This window comes from Lepisosteus oculatus, unplaced genomic scaffold (assembly GCF_040954835.1).
Source record: "Lepisosteus oculatus isolate fLepOcu1 unplaced genomic scaffold, fLepOcu1.hap2 HAP2_SCAFFOLD_82, whole genome shotgun sequence".
Lineage (NCBI taxonomy): Eukaryota > Metazoa > Chordata > Actinopteri > Semionotiformes > Lepisosteidae > Lepisosteus > Lepisosteus oculatus.
The window spans coordinates 387501-405000 of NW_027168383.1; the positions used below are offsets into that span (position 1 = coordinate 387501).

The 17500-nt window shown below is 45.4% G+C and overlaps 5 non-coding genes across 5 annotated transcripts; 4 read left to right on the top strand and 1 right to left on the bottom strand.

Moving 5' to 3' along the window:
• Positions 1–4852: 4852 nt before the first annotated feature.
• On the top strand, positions 4853–4934 carry trnas-cga (transfer RNA serine (anticodon CGA)). Its single transcript has one exon. It is a non-coding gene; the product is annotated as a tRNA-Ser (tRNA).
• A 727-nt stretch (positions 4935–5661) lies between these two features.
• Positions 5662–5803, top strand: LOC138235599 (U4 spliceosomal RNA). The gene has a single exon (XR_011188276.1). It is a non-coding gene; the product is annotated as a U4 spliceosomal RNA (small nuclear RNA).
• A 5282-nt stretch (positions 5804–11085) lies between these two features.
• On the bottom strand, positions 11086–11157 carry trnae-uuc (transfer RNA glutamic acid (anticodon UUC)). The gene has a single exon. It is a non-coding gene; the product is annotated as a tRNA-Glu (tRNA).
• A 201-nt stretch (positions 11158–11358) lies between these two features.
• On the top strand, positions 11359–11430 carry trnah-gug (transfer RNA histidin (anticodon GUG)). Its single transcript has one exon. It is a non-coding gene; the product is annotated as a tRNA-His (tRNA).
• Positions 11431–13513: 2083 nt separating this feature from the next.
• On the top strand, positions 13514–13586 carry trnam-cau (transfer RNA methionine (anticodon CAU)). The gene has a single exon. It is a non-coding gene; the product is annotated as a tRNA-Met (tRNA).
• Positions 13587–17500: the final 3914 nt, after the last annotated feature.

Consider the following 17500-nt stretch of genomic DNA (forward strand, 5'->3'; position numbering starts at 1 on the left):
TGTGCCTGAATACTCTTGATCAGCTTCCTGCTCACTTGAAGAGGGCGTGTATGAAGCACGCCACGGCAGAAAAGATCAGGATGGCCTCTCAACAGGCGAGGGAGGACATGATGAATCACCTGAAGAACGGGGTCATCGTGGATTACCACAGAATAGAGATCGTGTCTGGTGAGGCAAACAGGATAGTGGTTGTAAGACTGCTAGAGTCCTTGGGCCTTTTTGTACATGGGAAGCCTGAAGACACATTGGCAAGGTGAGATATTTTTAATCTGTAAGGCTTCTGTAGTTTCTTTTTGAAATCATTGTTACAACATATTATGTAAAAGCATGTTGAAAAGAATCTACCTGCATTCCAGCGGCCCTGAGCAAGAGGCCGCTGTCCAGGAGGAAGAGATGCCAGAGGCTGCTCTAGAAACTGAAACAGAAGCGGATAAGGAAGGGGAAGATGTGAGCTCTGAAGAACTCTATCAGCAGTAAGACTTTTTATTTTTCAGATGTATCTATTTTTTACTAAAATTCTAATTTGTCTTATAGGTATAAAATGTTTAAACCGGTGTTTTATATCCTTACAGGCCCTGAGTAGTTAAAAAGTATCAGCAGGCCGGAAGAGAGTGGCCCAAGCTGGACTCTATAGAAAGCACTCCCTGGATGCTCCTCTCCTGATTGGATTCAAACAGTACCTTACCAAGGATCTGGGAGTGGCAAATTATTCTCAGGAGGTATTTATTTTTTAAAGGCATTTAAAATTAAGCAATGGTATCTTCATTGTAAATGTTTTTATTTCTTAGCTTAAAATTCACCCATGTGAAATGATGTCAGCCATAAACATCATGACTCTATATTTCCTACCTGAATCTATTCTACTTAAATTATTACATTATACACAATTTGAGTTCATTTTAAAAAGTAAAAGGTAATGAAAGGAATGCATTTTCATAAGAAAGATAATACCGATATGCATGTGATAATCTTCCTTATATCATGTAGTGCATCATTTGGACACTTTGTGGGCTTCAAATACAAAGAAAATCATGTTCTATGGTACAAGATAAATACAAAACTTAAGCTTTTATTTTAATTAGATTTCTTTATAAAGCATAAGCAATCATTTATTACATCGCTTCTTGAATTAAATCTTTTGACAAGAGGTAAGACTTCTGTTACATTTAAACCCATGTTTAGCTGTGTTTTTTAGATTTAACTGAACCAATTTCTGTGTGTGATAATGTCCTTGAATTCTGACAACATCACACTAAATTACATGATATAAAACAGCTAATGTTTCTAGAGATAAAGTTTCTGAGATGCTTCTAATTACTTTTTATTACCAGGGACAGTTTAATTCACCTTGTACAGTACTGTAAGACCAAGATGCTTTTTTTAAAAGTTATTTAACATTTTATAGAACTTTGTCTACTATGGCAACATGATGTGCTTGGTGAAACTTGGAAAAATACTGCTTGGCCACTTATCTTAAGATAAAGATAGGATAAAGGTTTATCTTTTGCACCTACCTGACCCCCAGGGAAGGCCAATGCTTTCTAAGTTGATGGTTCCCTACAGTAGACTGTACTTTAATTTCAAAGGTAATGTATATTGACCCAAATCAGTTTTGGAATCCAATCTACTGACGAGATGGAGCACATCCTTTTTTCAGGATTTTAGCATCATATGTTTGGTATATTTAGTCCCTTATGCTGAAAGAAATGATCATAGAACATTTGGACACTTTGTGGGCTTGAAATACAAAGCAAATCATGTTCTATGGTACAAGATAAATACAAAACTTAAGCTTTTATTTTAATTAGATTTGTTTATAAAGCATAAGCAATCATTTATTACATTAATATATGTAAAAATAACATTTTAGCATCATACGTTTAGTATATTTAGTCCCTAATGCTGAAAGAAATGATCATAGAACATGACATCTAACCTTACCTGCGGTGTTTTTAATCCCTATTGCTCAATGCACGGTGAAAGCATTCCATACATGTGTCTGACAATGAGGAATGGGCCCCTGAGACAGTCATTTGCCTGTTTCACAAATGATCGTATTTTACTAGAGATTCTGTTTGGGATTCAGATGTGCATTCGGACAGCAATCCCTTTCAAGAAATGATATGTTCTGGATGAGGTCAAAGGTGCTGGAACACTGTATCTAGGATGTGTTTGCAGAGACTGTGTGTCTCCTGCTTCAACGCAGTGATAAACAGATGTGCTCCTTTAATTTATTGGTACATGCCCAGGGCAGTAAGCAGTCTGAGGATTTATTTCCAGATGGCATAGAGCAGTGAAGCAGTGAAGTAGTGCAAAACACTGGATCATTATATTATTAGAATCTATTCTACTTAAATTATTACATTATACTCAATTTGAGTTCATTTTAAAAAGTAAAAGGTAATGAAAGGAATGCATTTTCATAAGAAAGATAATACCGATATGCATGTGATAATCTTCCTTATATCATGTAGTGCGTCATTTGGACACTTTGTGGGCTTGAAATACAAAGAAAATCATGTTCTATGGTACAAGATAAATACAAAACTTAAGCTTTTATTTTAATTAGATTTGTTTATAAAGCATAAGCAATCATTTATTACATTAATATATGTGAAAATAACATTTTAGCATCATATGTTTAGTATATTTAGTCCCTAATGCCGAAAGAAATGATCATTTGTTTAACATGCACGGGTCGGTCTCAAAGGATGCAGTACTCCTGAAGGGTCTCAAACCCTCCATTTCGGATGCCTAGCTGTATCCCTCAGATGTGGCACCTCAGAATGACTTCTAACCTTACCTTTGGTGTATTCAGTCCCTATTGCTCAATGCACGGTGTACATACTGCATACATGTGTCTTGAGAATGAGGAATGGGCCCCTGAGATAATCATTTGCCTGTTTTACAAACAGGGACCTGGACCGTACAGGGCTCAAACCCGCGACCTTGGCGTTATTAGCACCACGCTCTACCCAACTGAGCTAACCGGCCTCGAGACAGTGCTCCTCTCTGTGCTGCAAAAAATTAAACTCAGGGAATTTCTTTTGTCCTCCTTTGAATAGAAAGCCGTGTAATTCAGTGTACGGGCTTTCTCGTGCAGTTTCATGGTTCTTGTAACCCAAATCCTACACTGGCCTGAAGTGCCCCCCCATTTCACAGCATTTTTCAGCTGATTTAAAATGTACCTAAAGGAGAAGCATTATTGAAGACCATCAATTACCAAGAGCATTTGTCAAAGGTTTTGGTGGTCATTTTAAATGACCACAGAGCACTGAGACCTCGGTTTTACATCTCATCCAAAAGACAGCGCCCTTTTACAACACAGCGTCTCCGTCACTATGCTGGGGCATTGGGACCCGCACAGACCTCAGGGTGAGCGCCCCCCTCACCCTGAAGACGGAACGGTTTAAAGACGGTTTTCAGGTGGCCGAGTGGTTAAGGCGATGGACTGCTGATCCATTGTGCTCTGCACGCATTGGTTCGAATCCCTTTCTCGTCGCTCTCCATGTCTGACACGTTTGACGTTGGCCATCCTGTCGTTTGCTCTGGTTGTAGAGCCGTACATTTTCTAGCGGTGGCTGAACATGGTATAGTAGGCTAACGTTGGTATCGAGCAGTGACAGTATTTACGTGCCGCTGCTGCCAAGTGGCTCTGGGTTGAGACCGCGTTTTCACTTACTTGCAACGCAAACGGAGAAAGCGATTTTTGACAGTCTCTCGAGAGACTGCGCTAGGTGTTTAGGGATAGACTTTGTCAGTTCCCCCTGGGATGATGGCCTCTCAAATAGTTTGTGATTCCCCTAGACGTTTATACAGTAGAAGCCTGCTTCGTGGCTTAAATCCAAGCTAAGGAAACGAGTTAGAGGTCTGATGCAGAACTGCGAATTCGATGAACGGGAACACTACAGTACATTGCACTGTATGTGTGAGGAAAGCTGCCCCCTTCTGTCCCTTGTCGACCGAACAGAGGACTGTAAAGGATACCGCCAAGAAACTTTAGGATGCTGGTTGGAATCCAGCTCCAACGAAGCCCCTTTGGGTGTTATGTCATCAAAAAGTAAGAACAGCGAATCTCCCGTTGATCAAAAGCGCAACAGAACTGTTTTCCGTGGAGCAGGTTTCAGACCCGTAGACCTGTTTTATTTGTAGGGCAGGGCGCATTCCCAAACGCGAATCTCCTGTTTTAGAAATGCTTTGGGCGGCGTGAAGTGAAAATAAGAAATGGGCTCCAGGTGCACATGGAAGCAATCAAGTGTTTCATCCGAGCTGTTTCAAAGACTGCCCAAGAGCTTTCCTTTCACAGAGGCGCAACGATTAATGATGGGGGTGCACCCTTCAATGCGCCTAACGACTCTAGGGAGTGATTGAGACGATTCGTAGCGTGTGCTCATTTCCCTCTATTCCCCGTGTTGCAGTGGTAGGATGACGTAAATTACTGCTTCGACACGTAATGGCATTATAATCAAGTGCAGGAGCTGAGGGCTTTTGTTTTGTTTCGTTTTCCATGGCGTTCGTAAGCGCGCAAATCAAAGGAAATTCCTGCGTCTAATAGGAATGTAAATGCTTTTGAAAGTGCAGTGTGGTGCAGCTTGTAAAATCCTTGTCCACATTTGTGGTTTGTTGATGTTTTTTCTGTCTGCCAAAGTTGCATTTTGACATCCGGACGGGGAGACTTTAGCATTTGAACGTGAAGCCAGCCTTAAACCCTCTGAGGCGTGTCTGTCTGCCGGCACGTATTTTGTGAAAGGTATTTATTTTTTTTAACGGAGAGCGACTTTGAAAAAGTTTCCGCAGCCACCTCGCACTCCGTGTTAGATTATAGGAGGAATGCGGCGGCGGCGAGCTCGCTGTAGTCGTGGCCGAGTGGTTAAGGCGATGGACTCGAAATCCGTTGGGGACTCCCTGCGCAGGTTCGAATCCTGCCGACTACGGCGTCTGCCGCACGTCGCCTTGTGCCTGCGCGGCAAAGGCGAAGTGTCGCTTCTCCTTTCCTGGTACTATAGAAATGCTAAATCGCTTGGCCCCGCTGCCATGGAAATCAATTCTTCAGATAACCACACATTTTGCGTTCGCACCTCTGGTGCTCTACTTATGCCTTTGAAAACCTAATGAATAAAGCTGAAAGAACCGACATGATATGTAGGTGCTCGTAAAGCACGCAGTAAAGAACTGTTAACAGCAAGGGTTTCAGTGGGTTAACTGAGGAGAAGGCGTGTTCGCTAATTGTTGACTTTTTATTTGGTGTTAGAAACACTCTTACTGTGCATGACGTGCAACAAATGTAGCCACAGAAATTGCATCACGCTTTCATGACGTTAGGATTTGTTTGTGCAACATCCGAGAAGAGTACTTGTGGCTTGAATGTGAACTGTACGTGCCCGCCCCCTTTCCTCTGTAGTGCATGAGTTCCTCCCGGCATGCCCTTCGTCATTGTTCTGTAATCTTGTATTTAAAGGGTTGTATTTCTGCTGCTGAAAATAAGCAACGGTTTTCTCACAACGCCCTTTGTTCCCGACGGAGCCCTTGTCTGTCATGAAATTCTTCAAAACCTCAAGCTAGAAGAAGAAGACGACAAATATGAAGCGTTACAGCAACGACATGCCATGAGACGATCGATAACGATTTCCATAGGATCCCCGCGGTTGCCTGGCAACCGTCAGCTTTGCGCAGTGGCAGTATCGTAGCCTGTGAGGTTTAGCCGAGGCGCGATTATTGCTAGTTGAAAACTTTTCCCAATACCCCGCTTCCACCGGTTTGCAATACAATCGGCGAAAGCAATTTTTGACAGTCTCGTCAGAGACTGAGCAAGGTGTTTAAAGACAGATTTTGTCATGGTGACATCATGGTAGAAAGAAAGAGCTTGTTACGTCTCAACAGAAACGCTCTTTAGCTCTTTCAGCGTTATGCAGAGAACAGCGTCTGTCGAGATCACTTTTGAGTCAGCGCGAAACGCCGTGTGCTGTCAGTTTGGTTTCGTATTGCTCGTAGCGGCGCCCGGCTTTTGTCTGTCAAACGTTAGGTTGCGCTTCTTCATGCTGCATCGTCGGCATGAGTGGAGCTTTTTAAACGTCTGTACTTACTGCGCCCCCTAAGAAATCGTTTGTCCCCGTTCAAAAGAGATTGTGCGATGTCCTGCAGCGTTCGCAAAGCAAACCTTTGACAATTTGAAAAGAGTGTTTCGGCTCGGGAAACATCATGACCAGTGTCCTGCATGTTTTCTGTGTATAGCTGTATTTTAAAGCATACAGAATTCATTCGAAATCATTGATTTCTCCAATTAACAAGGGTCCCTCTTTTAACCTGCGAGAAGCATTCTTTCAATGTAACAGATTTACTCCGGGGAAAGGATTCAGAGTCCGGAGTGCGGACTGATGGCGCACAGAGGGTCCATATACTGTGGATCCCTCAGTGATCTTCCGCGTATTCAAACCGCCAGCGTGTGACTCCCCTGTCCCCGTGACCTCATTGCTCTGCTCTGTCCTCTGTGCAGCCGAGCCCGACTCACGGTTTAAGTGAAAAAAAATATGCCCTCAACGTGAGATTTACTCTGGAGCGAGGATAGATGTTACCTTTTTATCATTGAACAGGATGTATGTGATGTGGCGACTAGGTTCAATTTTGTATCCTCTTTAAAAGATTAAGGACTGGGGTGAGCGTGATTTACCACCCTTTCAGCTAAGAACCCGACTTCCGCACCGTTTAAGCTGCATAGACTCGGTCGATTAACTCGTCTCCGTTAGCAGGGTTAAGGTTAAAGAAAAAAAACATTGCTGACTTCTTTTTTTTTTGCCAGCCGCTAGCGCTGATTAGCAAGGTTTGTATTTCATGTTTTGCAAGTTGCATCCATTTTAAGAAAAACAAGTCGTTCATGACAGGAAATGAATGCTTGCATTTAATTAAGTCTAGCCGTAGGCAGTTGTCCATAATGACCAGTTCTGTTCGAGAAGACAGAACAAAAAAGGCACCGCTGGGAATCGGAGCCAGGGTCGCCTGTTTACTAGACAGGCGCCTTAAGCAACTAAGCCACGGCGTCCCGGGAGGGCTGTCCTTTTGCAGCCACTTGGACACACCACTCAGACACATCTGCATTCGGTGTGTGCTCCGCCTGCTCGCTGAGCAAGTTGCCACCTTTACATACAATAGCAACATCAACACCAAGAGAAAGGGTGACAAATGGCTGTTATCTGGAACTTTTCATGTCCAAGGAGCTCAATGTGCTTTCTGTGTACAACAGGGCCACTGAACTCCACACTGGCCACTGAACCACAGCAGTGGCTTGCTGGCTTGACATCTCCCAAGGAAAATGTTGAAATCGCATGTGGAACAGGAAAATGACCCTCGAGTATGAGGGAAAAAAAAGAAAAAGATCATCTGGAGTGCGCCAACCCATGTCTGGACAGCCCAGTGTCGTCGACGAGGTGGCCGAGTGTTTAAGGCAATGGACTGCTAATCCATTGTGCTCTTCACGCATGGGTTCGAATCCCATCCTCGTCGCGCTCCATGTCTGACACGTGTGCCTGTTCGGCGTTGGCCCTTCTGTCGTTTGCTCTGGTTCTAGAGCCGTACATTTTCTAGCGGTGGCTGAACATGGTATAGTAGGCTAACGTCGGTATCGAGCAGTAACAGTAACGGTATTTACGTGCCGCTGCTGCCAAGTAGCTCTGGTTTGAGACCGCGTTTTCACTTACTTGCAACGCAAACAGAGAAAGCGATTTTTGACAGTCTCTCGAGAGACTGCGCTAGGTGTTTAGGGATAGACTTTGTCAGGTCCCCCTGGGATGGTGGCCTCTCAAATAGTTTGTGATTCCTCTAGAAGTTTATACAGTAGAAGCCTGCTTCGTGGCTTAAATCCAAGCTAAGGAAACGAGTTAGAGGTCTGATGCAGAACTGCGAATTCAATGAAGGGGAACACTACAGTACATTGCACTGTATGTGTGAGGAAAGCTGCCCCCTTCAGTCCCTTGTCGACCGAACAGAGGACTGTAAAGGATACCGCCAAGAAACTTAAGGATGCTGGTTGGAATCCAGCTCCAAAGAAGCCCCTTTGGGTGTTATGTCATCAAAAAGTAAGAACAGCGAATCTCCCTTTGATCAAAAGCGCAACAGAGCTGTTTTCCGTGGAGCAGGTTTCAGAGCCGTAGACCTGTTTTATTTGTAGGGCAGGGCGCATTCCCAAACGCGAATCTCCTGTTTTAGAAATGCTTTGGGCGGCGTGAAGTGAAAATAAGAAGTGGGCTCCAGATGCACATGGAAGCAATCAAGTGTTTCATCCGAGCTGTTTCAAAGACTGCCCAAGAGCTTTCCTTTCACAGAGGCGCAACGATTAATGATGGGGGTGCACCCTTCAATGCGCCTTACGACTCTAGGGAGTGATTGAGACGATTCGTAGCGTGTGCTCATTTCTCTCTATTCCCCGTGTTGCAGTGGTAGGATGACGTAAATTACTGCTTCGACACGTAACGGCATTATAATCAAGTGCAGGAGCTGAGCCACGGCGCCCCAGGAGTGTTGTCCTTTTGCAGCCACTTAGACACACCTTTAGAAAAACATTTTGTTAACAGGCATTCTGCCTCAGCCTAAACACCTATAGCTTGCAAAGCGCATGCTATTAGACAGGCACCTCTGCAAGACCTTAAGAGTCTCTTAAACTAGTGATAGTAAGGTGTTCCCAATGGGCGATGTTCGGCTTTCAAATCATCTCTCCGTGGAAGCGCCGAGATGCAGCTGTTTAAGGCTTAGAAGCAGCTGACTGTTTCACTACCTAGCTGATCACTGTCAGTCAGGGAGCTTAGAGGTGAAAAGCCTGTCTGAGAGACAATTCGCCGTCGATCAGTTCAATATGTTCCGTACCAGCTCGGCGCACCCGAGATCATCTTGGTAGCCGTGTAGCTCAGATGAGTGAGAGCGTGTGTGTGTACCACCGTGATTGGATGCCGGCCCTTCTCAGGTCACAGTAAACCTTCTGCTCAAAAAAAGTGAGGTAAAACCTCACTCTGCACAGTAAAACCTCAAAAAAAGTGAGGTTTTATTTAATCTCTGACCAAGGGAAACGTTTCATTTTTTCAAAGAAATGTTTGTTAAATAATGAAGTCATAGTTCTATGGGATTCAATCATAGACCGTGTGACATGGAAGTCAGGAACCTAACCCACAGCACCACCAGCACAGTCACATGCTGAGTGCTGAAAAAGCACTACAGAAACATTATCGACAGACAATGTACAGTGTGTACTATTCTTGTGTTGCGGTACATGAATATAATTATATCGTTATTAATTTCTAATTTATAACTTTACTTTATAAATTTATTAATGTTATTAATTAATTTCACGACGCACAGACAGGGCGCGGGGAGCCGCCGCCTGCAAACACAGCTCCAGGCAGGACTCCACTCCGCAGGAGGCGCAGAGCAGAGGAGATGGGCAGAGACCTGAGCTGCTGTTGCTGCAGACGCTGTCTTTTCTGCACTCGGGGTAGGAGTGAATGTTGAGTTGCCCTTAGAAATGAAGCAGAGCACTTCAACGGCACGGGTGTGTGTGTGTGCGTGCACCTGGTGAGTCTGGGAGACAGATCGAACCTGGGCTAAAAGAGAGGGGGCTTAGCCCTCTTCCATTTGCTACTTCAAAGTTGTACAACCCATTTGTATCTGCTAGGCGGCGCAGTCGTCGTGCACAAAGAACGCTTTGAAAAGCGTCAAAGGCAAGTCATTCCGAGTTGGTCGTTTGTGTTTTCCGTTCAGACGCGAAATGCTGAAATGATCTCTCGGCTCCTCGGTTGTCATTTCTGCTCCGTAAAGGAATCACAGCACGCGTCGCCTTCCAGCACGCTGGGTCGGGACACGATGCCGGGGGTCGGAACGTGCGATGTCTTCCTCGTTAGTATAGTGGCAAATATCCCCGCCTGTCATGCAGGAGACCGGGGTTCGATTTCTCCGACGAGGAGTAGCTTTTCTTTTACCTCCTTAGAGAAAGAACTGCCTTTCACTTCTCTATTTTCTAACACAGCGTCGTGCACCTTTTCATTGCTCTCGCTTTCAGAGCCTCCGCACGGCACACGACTCGACATCAGGAAGCACATTGAAGTGAAAGCAGGGAGCGCTGCGACATGCACTGTGCAGATCCCGCCACACTAAGAGGTGAGTGGGTCTGTTCGATGCACAAAGAACGCTTTGATAAGCGTCAAAGGAAGTCATTCCGAGTTGGTCGTTTGTGTTTTCCGTTCAGACGCGAAATGCTGAAATGATCTCTCGGCTCCTCGGTTGTCATTTCTGCTCCGTAAAGGAATCACAGCACGAGTCGGCTTCCAGCACGGTGGGTCGGGCCACGATGCCGGGGGTCGGAGAGAGCGATGTCTTCCTCGTTAGTATAGGACCTGTCACGCGGACCTGTCACCTGTCTCCACCTGTCACGCGCGAGACCGGGGTACATCAGGACGTGCATTGAAGTGAAAGAAGGATGCGCTGCGACATGCACTGTGCAGATCCCGCCACACTAAGAGGTGAGTGGGTCTGTTCGATCACAGCGCTAGGTGAATCCCCAATCCCCTTTTGTGCGTGGCGACAAAAGAAGTCTGTTTCCACCCGGGGACTTTTCGCGTGTGAGGCGAACGTGATAACCACTACACTACGGAAACTGTGGTAAGATGTGCTCAGCGGCCCAGCGCTGAGCTTCGCCAATGCGATTCAGCTGCTTCCAGTGCCTTTATTGGAGTGCGCTGATAGACCGTGCTCTCTCTCCAGAGACCAGCACGCCTGTCATGGACGGAGCAGGAAAGGCGGCGTCACATTCTACAGCCCTCTCCACGCAATCGACGAAATCGGGCTACTGAAGTGGAGAAAATCGCCTCTCCAGAAAGTGCAAATATCATCTTGGAGAGTATAAATCCTATTGCCGAAGGTCAGCCCTGTCTACCAGAGTGACCCTCCCACCTCCTGCAGCGATGGTCAGCTCGTCTCACACGCGAGAAGTTTCGGCTGGAAACAAGCGCCCCCTCTTCTCGCACGTTTTGCACGTTGAGTAGTTTTAATGCGGCTCCTTCGTACACAGTGCTGATCTTTTGGAAAGCAGGAGGCAAAATTGACACGTTCCCATACCGGGAGTCGAACCCGGGCCGCCTGGGTGAAAACCAGGAATCCTAACCGCTAGACCATATGGGAGTGCACAACCCTGTTGTTCCGGGCATCATGCAAGCAAACTACATAAATATGAGAAAACACGCAAGAGAGTTGTCACTCAGAGTGTCGAAGGGTCGATGTATACTGGGGCTCAGTTGAAATGCAACGTCAGGACTTTCCCGAATTATGTCACACGAAGAGAGCACAGCCTTTTCCGCCCTGCCATGTGTGTATCGGTAACTCGCCGTGATCGTATAGTGGTCAGTACGTTGCGTTGTGGCCGCAACAACCCCGGTTCGAATCCGGGTCACGGCAGAATAGGGGCGTCTGCTTTTACTACTTGCACGAATGAAGGCAAAAAAAAGCCAATTGATGTGAACGAACGGCGCTTTACAGAGGAGTACTGCCTGACTGGATCGTTGATGAACGACAGGGACCACTCCGACCTCTTCTCGGGTTTCTTCAATGACTTACTAAGGATCTTCTTCACATTCGCCCATGCAGGGGAAGCCAGTTACACCAAAGCAAACGCAGGAAAGTGCAATTCAAGCAGAGACCAGGAGGGACTTGTTTACACCGAGAGTGGTCGGAGAATGGAACAATGCGTCCAGCCCTGTTGCTGGAGCCGATTCTTGATGAGATCTTGGGCTCACTAAGAAGCCCCCACTGGATGCTAATCTTTCTGTTGTTCTTGCAGGTCCTGCGCTGCTTTTGAGCCGACAGAGCTCGTCCTGATCTGTCGGCACAGCCCAATTGCAAATGATCGGCTCCGCATACAGAAGGAACGTGCGTTTGGTACAAGAGTGCATGAAGGCACCGGAAATACATTGGGAACAAATGACTGGTGGTTCAAGACCTCTGTGAAGTGCAGGAGCGTGCAAGAAGGGGCTGTTTTCACCCGGTCTCGAACCTGGGACCTTTCACATGTTAGGCAAACGTGATAACCACTACACTACGGAAACCTGTAGGGTTTGTTGCTGGTGTATCGCTTGCGTTTCGGGCTGAGAAAGGGACGCGTCATTTTAGGCAGGGGGCGCTGGAGAGAGGAACAAAGGGAGCGATGAAACAAAATGCCGAAACCCGGGATCGAGCCAGGGACCTTTAGAACATACTCTCACGAATCGTTAGAATATGTGCGTTTGATCATCAATTGCATAACAACCACATTCGTTCGACTTGAGCCCTCAAGCTCATAGTTTTCAAATCTTGAAAGCTGTCATTGAGCACATCATAGTCTGCAGTACGCCCCGTAACTTGCGTACTTCAACAGAAAGAAGAGCAGACAGCTCCATAAATATGCGAGGCGCAGAGAGTGCAAGGCGAGCCGCACACGTTTCGGTGGCTGAGAGAGGGCAGTTTTTGCTTCTGCATTTCCCAAGTAAGGACGCCTGACAACAAGCGATCGCGGTGCTCATTTACGACATAGTGGTGATGAGTTTTCAGTACGTGTTCTTTTGAACGAGCAATGAGGTTGCTGCCTTGGACAGCTGACTGCACGCTCTCATTGTGCCACGTGATGAGTATTCACCAGGCTCGTTCAGTCATTAGTCACATTCCATCGTTTGCCATAAGCAGATGCTGCAAGGTGATGTGGATATCAGTTCCCAGTCTTGTGGACGAGGACAAAAAGAGCACACAAGGGCTCAGCTGGGAATTGAACCCGGGACCTCCCACACCCTAAGCAAGAATCATACCCCTAAACCAATGAGCCACGGCAGCACTTTCTATTTTATTCTGTCAGCGAGCTTGAGGACGGGGGAGAGGCGTCATTCGCTCGTCCAGTCAGACCTTCATCAATAAGTCAAGAAAGCCGCAATTACAAGACTGCCTTGCAGACGAAGGGCAGTGAACTGCACCCGGTAAGAGGGGAACAAGCGGCACTAGGCGACACCGAGGCATGAGCTCCAGCGAGGGGGGTTAGCTTGCATGGTACAGCGCTCGCTTTGCATGCGTGAGGTAGCGGGATCATTTCCCACGTCCTCCAGGTGTGTGCTTAGAGCTTGATGTGCCGAAAGGTGTCCTTTAGCCTGTGGTCACACCTTGCATGGAGAGCGTCATGCAGCTGTCAATCATTTCGCAGCCACGCCCCCTCTTCATCTTCTCTCTGCCTTAAGCGTCTCCGCCACTCTCTCTTGACATTTCATGTCAGCATGTCAGAAGTCCGAGTGACGTTTTTAATGGCTGAGTGAGGGCACGATGCTGAAGCAGAGAGGCCACTTCAGCCAGAGAGACTTGTGCTAGGTGAGATCTGAAAAACGGACTCGCAACAGAAACAGACCAAAAAAGTATCGGTGAGATCAAAAGGCAAATGCAACATCCAGCAGAGGGCGTCTAAAGATTAGGGAACGGGCGACTGAAATCCATATGAGGCAAACTTTCCGGCTGTGCACCGCAGCTGGCCTCGTTGGCGTAGTTGGTAGCGTGTCAGTCTCATCATCTGAAGGTCCTGAGTTTGATCCTCACACGGGGCAGGGCTGCTTGCTCTTTTCAAACACTTGCGGCAACTGTTCGCTCATAACCACGTCTGGAATGCGTGACCTTTACACGGGGGAGAAGCAACGCCGCATCCTTTTTCTAAAGAACATTCACATTCAGAAATAAGTCAAGAAATTTGCCATTACTTTTGCTGTCAGCCTGCCTATGTTGCCAAAGAAAGATTCACTCGGCGTCAACATGACAGAACAGCGATCACTTGAAAACACTGTTCCACACTCCGTAAGCAAGAACTTCAGTGTTTGCAGTCACCCGATATGCCGATAGTCAAAGGAGCACAAAACACGAAGCGTCAAAAGACAAGATGAGTTGATGGAAAGAGCGTTGAATTGATGAGCACAAAAGTTCAGCTCATACAATAGGCAACGAAGGTCCCGGCGTCATCATTGCACTTGAAAGGACTGCCTTGCAGACTAAGGGCAGTGGGAGGTTGCTGTTTTGAGATGGAGGCATTGGGATGGAGGGCTGAGATCTATTCTTCTTAAGGAATTCTTCATCGTGAAAGATCGGTCCACAGGTCATCCAAAGAACTTACAAATTTTTGGGACTCTTCCGGAAGGGAGTGAAGTGCTCAAACACATGACATGCCCCCTTGATCTCACATGCACAATTCTGCTGCAACATGCACAGCTACCGTCCACACCAGGCAGTGGGGCTTCAGCAGAATTTGCTACGCCACCTGCAATTACATATCCAGCTGCACACATATACATGGCCCCTCTGTCCTTTTCAGGATCTCAAAAAAAAGCATAGCGTGGTTTTCCTGCAACCTGATTGACTGCATCTCCCTCAGAATGTGCCCCGTTGCATTCATTGCTGAAGCAGGACGGAGGCTAACGGGCATGCCAGAACAGTTAGGCTCAGCGAAAATAGGCTCTCCAAAATATTGTGGTTGTAGTGGAAGAAATATGGTTTAAATTGTACCTTGGTATTTCAAACTCTCTCTAGAATGTTATCCATTTCTATTTTATTTTGACAGGAACTGGCTAATGACACTAGATGAAAAGAGAAGAAAGAAAACACAACGTTTCGGCCGTGGAGCCTTCTTCAGGTGTGAGGGCTCCACGGCTGAAATGTTGTGTTTTCTTTCTTCTCTTTTAAGCATGGAATAGACCTATTACTTGTTCCTTTGCAGCCTACGCATGCTGACACAGCTCCCCACCTGAACTGCTAATGATGCCTGGTAGTTTGTGGTACTTGGGTATTGTCTTATGTTTGCTCAAACTGCATATGTGTGATTGCATATTTTTGGGTATTTTCATATGTCAATATTTAATTCACTGACATTCCTGTATGCTTGGAAGAAAGGTAGATTGGATTTGGCACAGGATGCCTGCCCATATTTGTTGATCATTGTTGGGCTGGAAAAACAATGATAAAAAGTGTATGAAAAAAGCTCTCTCCAATATTTCCCTTCTCTTCGCCATGGTTACACTGCCCATTCTTTCCATCTTTTGTCCTTCTACAAAGATTCCAGGGCTCTTTTTCCACCATAATATCAGAATTTTTTTTTTCTCTTTTAAAGGCTGTAGGTGGGGTGTGATGGACTGTACCACTATCATAGAATATTTTTTCAGGACACATCGCAGTTCCATAGTAGAATTTATCAATAGTAGAATTCCATAGGACATTATTTACCAACATATTACCCAGTGTGAGACTCTGCCAGTAAACCTCAGAGCATTGAGTTCTCCACTGATAAAGATGGCTGTCTGAAGTCATGAAATCCACTGCTGGGATGCCTGAGAGACAGTAATTGAATCTTGGCTGGAATTAGGCTTTCTATTAGTGTTGATCTTTGGGAATTATGTGGTAAAAAGGGAAAACTCCTTTACTTTAGTCACTTTGAATGTTCAAATGTACAGAACCTGCAAAACTAAGCAATGAAAAAAATCCATCACCACTCTCATGATAGCATAACTCATAGTCTCTGCTGTTATGTAACTGTTAGGAATCCCTGGTGGGAAGATACACGGACCATGTGCAGACGCAGGCACGGGTGATAGATGAGGCAGGCGAACAAACCAAAACGAGAGGCAAGGTCGTAGTCAAAAGGCGAAAGGCAAGTCGTAATCCAGGAAGTTCTCCGGTAGCAGACAGTCCGAGGCGAGAGGCGAGGTGCAAAGTTGAAAAGGCAGAAGGGGAATCCAAAATCCAGAATAAACGAGGTACGGGGAAAAACGCCAGGTAGAGCTCTCAAGGAGTAGACTCAATACCGAGCAGTGGGAAGCAGGTGAAGATGGTTTAAATAGCAGTGCGCACCGCACAGTGAGTGTGCGGAGGTGGTTTAACTCGTGCGGCGGCGTTTGTTAATAATCACCCGCTGCTGGGGCTGATTAGCTTGCTTACGCTTTGGTCTTGACTGCCTGGTGGTCGTGACAGTAACAATACACACTTTCAATTTTCTTATCGCCTGTCTCCAGAGAGAATGTTGTTAGTGCTGATGACCTTGAATTAGACCTTGTTGACTCTGTAAAACAATCTTCCTCTGCTTAGATTTTCACTCAGATTGATTTTGTTCTCAGATTATTCCTGGCAGGACTGAGTTTCTTGGAAATGAAAAGTGAAAGAAAAAGTACAGAAGATCAGCCCTTGAATATACAACATTGTGCAGTGAGATTTTTAAATGTATTAGCTGCTATCCTGTGCTAGAGCCTGTCATGGTAAGCAGTGGATGACAGGATCTAGCACAGATACTAATGAAACACTGTTAATGAAAGATAAAACACTTGAGTCTTATTTTAGTTTTCCATTTCCCTTTCATTTGTGATGTACTGTACAACAGGCCACAGAACATGCACAAAAACAGATATGCACACATTCACACCAGGCAATGACAGTCTGCCCAGTCAGAATCTGAGCTGAGGTATCAGAATTCTGAATTCCCTGAATTCTGTCATGGATCATCCACAATAAGGGCAATGTTTGAACACGAGGATCCCCAGGAGAGAGCCTAGTAACATAAATCTTGGAGCAAAAGCAGATGATTATCTTCATAGTTTGTGTGGTTGAGCCAAAGTTGAGCATGAGGATATGTGAGTCACCATTCTTAGAAATGGATCCAACTTCAGACAGGCGTCAAAAGTAAGAGTATACAGTGCTGGGGCAATGACACTTCAATGATCAGAAGGATAACAAGAGTTTTAATGCATTGAAATTGATTTTCTGGTGATGCACACTGTCATGGGACTATTAATTTTTTAAGGATCACTTACTGACGTCAGACAGCTGCCAATTCTCCAGACTGGAAGGATGAACAGTTTATCCCCCTAGGTACCATATTTCCATATTTCGAAGCATTGGAATAATACATGTCATACAGCAACATAAAAACAGGAAGACAAGTATCACAGCCCCTATAATCGGTGTTAGTAACTTAAAAGAAAAACATTCCCCCTGGCCCAAACAGTGATTCTAACCAGGAGAGAAAAGCCGGTGTATCTTTTATGCCTCTCTCTTTATTCACCTTGTCTTTTAGTTCTTTCAAATGCTGAATAGCGAGCGTAAGATTTCCGTAATCATAGTCATTAGCTGGAATATATGTACAACAGGAGTCTCCTACTAAAGCATAGACTCCTCCAGATGCTGCATTTTGAAGGTCCAGCACGAACCTGTTCTGAAGTACCATTAATCTAACTCCCCTTAATTCTTGTTTGATAGCGTCTAAGCCTTCTAACGTGATATTAATAAAAGAGTACATTTCATAAAAAGTCGCATGGGTGAGGCTGTAGAATGAGGCATTAAAGCACATATATAACAAGATGCATTAAATTTCTTTAACTTTACAGTATGATTTATAAATTTATACCACAAATTACTCATATCCCCCTCATTATCAGTTTCATTCAGCCAGTTTGTATACAAAGAGGCTTCGTGTTTAGATTCTTCCTCT